Source organism: Bombus vosnesenskii, unplaced genomic scaffold (assembly GCF_011952255.1).
Source record: "Bombus vosnesenskii isolate JDL3184/JDL3185 unplaced genomic scaffold, Bvos_JDL3184-5_v1.1 scf7180000015305, whole genome shotgun sequence".
Classification (NCBI taxonomy): domain Eukaryota; kingdom Metazoa; phylum Arthropoda; class Insecta; order Hymenoptera; family Apidae; genus Bombus; species Bombus vosnesenskii.
Window position 1 is genome coordinate 26,076 of NW_022883928.1, and position 6,381 is coordinate 32,456.

Genomic DNA, 6,381 nt, shown 5'->3' on the forward strand with positions numbered 1-6,381 from the left:
ATTAGACACTAGTTACCTTCAAAGACAAAGAAATTCTGACCTGGCCTGGCCAAAATAATGCTCTAAAGAAAACCGGCCACGTTGCTGCTATTATCCTTGCGAAAGGCATAGCTACAAGATATCAACAATATTTTACGACAAAGAGCAAGTTAACTCCATTATATTATAAGATTTCTATCGTAAAACGATGTTATCAAAAACTTTTGCACGTAACTGTATATATAAATTAGCAACAAATTAGCAACACTGCGGTTTAAAGACTTACTTCAGGTTAAACACAGACGTTGATTCAAGAATCACCCAAAATTTAATGAGCTAGAGAGGAGCACAGTTTAGTTCTAAGTTCTGCTGGGTCTGCCATTTAAGGTCTATCTACGGATTGATTGATAAAACAGATTCTAAGGATTTCAATTATTCTACATATTCGAAAGCCTTTCATAATATTATAAACTTTTGTGTTCTAGCTTCCATCATTATAGTATATTAGTATGATTAAAATGATTGCCATTTTAGCTATTCTATTAATATTACTATATTCCTTGTACAAATATTGTTATTTGATATTTCTATTCTTTGATAAATCTCTTTAAAGATAGTAACCTGTAAATTTCTACACGCCCACGATCGCTAACCACTCTCGATCTTACGAGATACCATTGGAGTAAAGCGCTGGTCTAAAGATCAGTGCCTGCTGGCCAAACACTAAACTTCGTAAATTGCCCCCCAATTGGTTTTCGAATAGAACTCTTTTGCTTGCTGTTACTTCGCAAACAGCTTCAAGGACTGTTCACAATGTAAAGTTGCAGAGGACAACCTCTCTGACGGATACTTCCATCGTGAATCTTTGTTCGCGAATAGAATAGAGTTGGTTCCAAACAGAGGACATAACAATTTGGCCATGCAGGTCCTAAACCGTAATTCCTTCCATATATCCAATGATTGTTCGCAAACTGTTCAACAGCGTGATCTCGGTGACCGAACTTTCCCTGAACACATTTAATGAATAGCACACTTCAATAACTGTAACTTCAGTAACAATAAAAAAATTAAAAATATGTATACATTAAGATATCTACTAATTATTACACATTATATATGTCGGGTTTACATTAGAATTAGGGTTAGGGGCGTGAAACGAATCATCGTTTGGGTTACACGTTGTCGTTATGCAATAGAGAAGACATTGACTAGTGCAAATACGATTATTATAGAACCGGACAAGTAACCGTGGTAGTTAGGTACTCGAGAAACTAATGACAATGACCCTAGGTTCAATAACGAATCCGCGGTCGACGGGATGATAGATGGACGTACTCACAAAATCTAAGTCGGACGCGTAATATTCACTGGTCGTAAAGGGTTACTCCTTTCATCAATGAGGTCGCGAGCGAGAATGTCTTTCCCGCCCCGATGATGCCACAGAGGAAAACTAGAATGGGGTGTGTCTAAGGACACGAGATCATCGGATTCGTCGAGAAAAGCCTTCGTTCAGAAAGTAAGGGAAATTGGCGTTGCTGCTAATTGGTCAATCTCCATATCGGTGGTTAGAAAAAGGTGCTAGCCGCCCTCGAGGGAAAGTTGCTAGTGGGAGACGCCGCTCGTTGAAAAATATGTCTCCCCTATCTTCCCGTAGTCGGGACAAAGACCGTTTGTCTGTTTGAAGGACTTTAGTTAACTAAATCTTAAGATTTATAACGGGCCCTCGAGCTAGCTGAACATGTACTGCGGAGACGCATCGACATCTGGCAATCATCTTACTCGAAGAATAGGGTCTGCGTGTGGCGAGCTACGGGACAGAGACCGTTGGAATGTTTACTGTCGAGTGTTACAACTATTTCCTTTTTAAAGAGAGCTATAGAATTATTCCATGCCTTTGTTAGACAAAGCGTTCATCCCGTGATCGCGGCTACGTTCGGCGATTGACTGTCTCCTCGAGCCCAAGCTCATTATCACAACTCTCGAACAATTACAATCGGATTGAATAACTACAATTGTTCAATTACAGCTATAGTAGACTCTAGGTTACAATTTTGCGGGATTATCCAAAGTATCAAAGGCTCCGGTGTTCTTTCATCTCCGACATATAAATAAGCGTAGCGACATAGAAGAGAGAGAGATAATTCCTTAGTTCAGAGTTCCTCAGTTCCCCAGTTCTTGTTAGTCTTGTTAATCGACGTGTTTGCATTTGTCAATTTGTAAATTATTGCAAATCTATCAAATTAAAATCTTGTAATTAATAAGAGTGAAAACGTATTGCGAACGATTCGAGTAACTTCGAGTATTTGAAATTTCAACGACAATTCTGACAATTTCCAATTAGAATATGAATAAACATTTTTTGTGAAGAATATTTGTCTAATAATATAATAGGATTAAGCGAACATTTATTTTCACCAACTTTAATCCTCTCCCGTGCCAGTACTCCTGCGCGTAGCAGGTCACCCGAAACGTGGAGTTTAATTGTCAATCGCATTAAATAACAGACAACACTACAATCTAATCTGAATTCAAAAATTAACGGCAACACAACCAAAACGAACCAAACAAAAACGTAACAATATTGATTTCTGATCCGGAGTCTAATAGTAAATTTGTCTTAGTTTTTAAATCTGGGGAGACTATTCTAGCGGTGGGAGTACTTGGAGTTTCGTTCATTTTTATTGAAACAATCCGGAGAGTCCAAATCTGAGTCCGATCCTTGGTGATCTTCTTTTGTCAATTCTTCTCGTATTTTCTTCTCTTTTTGATCCAGCAGGAAGGTTTTCCCACAGTATTTGGTGGTGGTTCCGTTGGTTTTACAGCCGGCTTTACATTCGCTCTGGTTTTTGTTGTAGATCGTGTAGTTGATTTTACGGGGATGGCTGCTCGTGTTTGTTTTACTGGCGTAGGTGCTGGCTTTCTTGCTACTGCCTGTACTCTCGGGCGATTCGGAATATCGTTCCTTCGTGGCTCGCCCCATTCTCCCGAAGGACGTGCCCGGTTTCCCGATTGTTCCGATGCATGGGGTACGATTATCCTAGCGTCTACTCTGGCTTTGAATGTATAACAATCTTTTATCAAATGCCCAGGTTTTGTTGCAATAATTGCATGTTAGCGCATTTTGTCTCGGAGCGTTTGGGCCATTTTGCGGCGGCGATATGGGTCTTCGATCCTGGCGGTTGTTTCCGATGTTTTTACTATTGCTCGGGGGACGAACGTTGTTACGATTGTAATTGTTCGGAGGTGTCGGACGTTGGTATTTCGTTCTGTCGTTTGCTCGTTTTAATTCTCGCGTTGCTTTAACGGCTTGGCGATACGAGTTCTTCTAAAGAATGGTATCCCGCTATTTTTACTCGCAAATATACCTCGTTTGGGAGTCCCTTAACGAAGGCCTCCCTTGTGTCCCAATCTATTGTGTCTTGAACATCCTGAGATATAATACCGTAATCACATCTTTCTCCGTCCATTATTGCTAACCTAAGGTTTCTGATGCGATCTATATAGTCTAGTATGTCTTCCCCCGGTCGTTCCAATATTGTTCCTAATTCTCCCTTATATTCGTTAAGGGATTTCCCTGGGCCGAACATATCCTTTAATTTGTTCCAGAAATCGTCCAAACTGTTTAGCTGACTGTCCTCTACGGCGAGGTACCCGTGCCCGCGAAGCTTATTCATTAATAATTTTACCAATTGAGGCTCCTGATGCCGCGGAATCATGTTTCGTGCGCGCTCGCATGCTCTTAAAAATTGAAATACTGAGGGTCGATGTCTGTCGAATATTGGTACTGACTCGATTGCGTCTTTTAACTTGATTGGTTGGGGGCTACCGTCTGTCGGTATTGTCACCTGAGGAATTATCGGCAGTGATACGGGTGTCTCGATTTCCTTTTTTGTTTTGAGTGAACGCATGTCGTCTTGTAATTCATTGGTTTTTGTACTCATGTCGGCTCATTACTCGAAAATTTGCATCACATGCTCTTAGTTTTTCTGACAATGTCAAGAGCGTGTCTTCGTTCAATGATTCTAATGGAGTTGCCATATTCTCTATTATATTTTGTCAATAACCGTAAGAACTTTAATCCTCTGTGGAGCGCATCCCACCGCTGCCACGAAAAAAATATTTTAATTGTTATTGTTACGTTTTCAATTGAGTTGTTGTTTTAGTTTTTCTTTTTTTTTTATTCTTACTTTCTTGGGCCCGTTACTATAGTAATTTACAATTATATGTATATGTATGTATGTATATGTATGTATATGTATAAATATGTATATGTATATGTATTTATCCGTGTAAGTTGTCGATAATGATATTGTAGTCATCTAGGGGGACAACGGGGCAAGTTATCTTTCCAAAAGCCAGAAAACTTTTTTCGGTTTCGGTAAGATCCATGTAAGCGTTTATACACTCAGTACTGGATGTCGCGGGTTGTATCTGTGACATATCTATATCGCACATTCGGCAATGCTTTGCTGTAGTTCGCTCCGGTACTCCACACAGCAAGTGTGTTGGCGTATCTTCGTGTAATTCTTGATCCTCCGGATCCAATCAGTCTTGACAAATAAAAACATATTGGAACTAGTAAGCAGAGCGGATTAGATGGACGCAACAACTGAATAACAATTCCTCGTAAGCATCCGGGTAATCCTTAGGTAAGATTCCATCCGGAAGGTATAACAATTGGTTCTTCTGATTGTTAAATTCAACGCCCATTCTGTGTAACAGAACAAAAATATTTTATTATTAACATGTCTCGCTTTATTATGAAGTTTTTGTTGATTCATTTTGTCAGTGCGTCACAATGGGATTTTCCTTTCGGGGCATTGCCTTTATCTTTCAGTGTTTCATATATTCCTTCTAATTCGTCAATCATGGACGGGTTGATAGCTGATTACGATCCAGTTTTCCCTTCTCGTGACTGTTCGTTAACAGATTTTAACATTTTTGCTACTGTGTATTGTATTAATTGTCATTTATTATTTCTTCTTAATCCGTTCACCATGAGTAGTTAAGGGTTTAATAATTTATTATAAGGTTTTAATCCATGGTTTGTTTCTCGTGGCGGGTTACAACCCCTCTTCTTCTTGCGCTGGAATACTACTTGCAGTGAATAAAAAATGAACGAAAAAGGATAAACTAAATAAAAGAAAACAAAACAAGATATGCACTGGAACAGTCCGCATGGGAACCTCTGACGAAGATACCTCCGTATGCATCATTAAACGTTAATATCGAAATGACCAAAACCTATGTTCATAACAGTAAATCAAATCAAACACCGGAGGCAGCAATCACATGGAAATAGTAATCAAAATCTACGTAATGATAATATACCAAATCAACAATCAAGATGCACAACCCGTCATCCGGAAGCCGACGCTACTCACCGCGTGTCAATGCAAGGGAGAAAAACAACAAACAAAACATATCTTATTAAATAAAATATAAGAATATAGACAAAATCACTGCAATAAAATAACACCCGCTGGGAACACATTTAGGCATATATGCACACATGAATAAATAAGGCACTGTTACCAAGTAAAGTCAAAATCTACACACGGAGCATCAGGATACATTTCACGAAACCTATCTAAACACCATGAGAGTACTTCAGGACAAGTACCCCCCTTGATCTGAGGAATGGTGGCGTAGGAAAGCCTCCAACACTTGATCAGGAATCTCCTCTGAGAAACGAACCTTCGCGCTGGCATCCGTATCAACCACCGCATGGGGGGCGCGGCGGGCCCAGCGCGCTCTGCCAACGCCACACGGAATCCCAGGCGATCACCCATCCAAGTAATATCCGTGCCCGGCGTTGCTTAACTTTCGTGATCTAACGGGAACGAGTGCACTCAGCGCGGCCAGGGCATTGCCTACTTTCACTTGAACTGGAATGCATTTAACTATGTGTACTGCTTCTCCTGCGACCAAAGCCATGTGTCCTGGAGTTTTGGTTATTGCATACGCAAATTCACCAGGTAATATAGTTGCTAGACTGAATGCATTCTCTATTATTTTCTTTTCCGAGATGCATCTTAGTGTCAATATATCCTGATAGAGTGCCGTTATTTGTCTTCTGACAGTTTTTCTACGTAAATGAATTTTGAGTTAACGTATGCGAATATATCCAAATTTTTGACTGCTGTTTTACGTTTGGGTATAAATGTATTTCCTTTAGTCGTTTTTAGGAAAAAGAGCTTGGGGTGTTCTGTGGATAACAGGGTGTATCCGCACAAAGGCTGTTCTCCAGTCTTGGTTAGCACAAAGGTTATTTCTTAAGTCGTAAAGGCAAAACCCGGTAGCGTCGGGTTGCTATTGGTTTTTATTTCTTGAATTTTTGTGGCGATTCCTTCGTACAAGACGTCATATTGCTCGAACTTACACAGGAATAGTGGATGTGGC

General features: G+C 40.0%; 1 pseudogene; it reads right to left on the minus strand.

The window, feature by feature from the left end:
* Nucleotides 1-5,735: 5,735 nt before the first annotated feature.
* On the minus strand, nt 5,736-5,853 carry LOC117241121 (annotated as a pseudogene).
* Between the last annotated feature and the right edge of the window lie 528 nt (nt 5,854-6,381).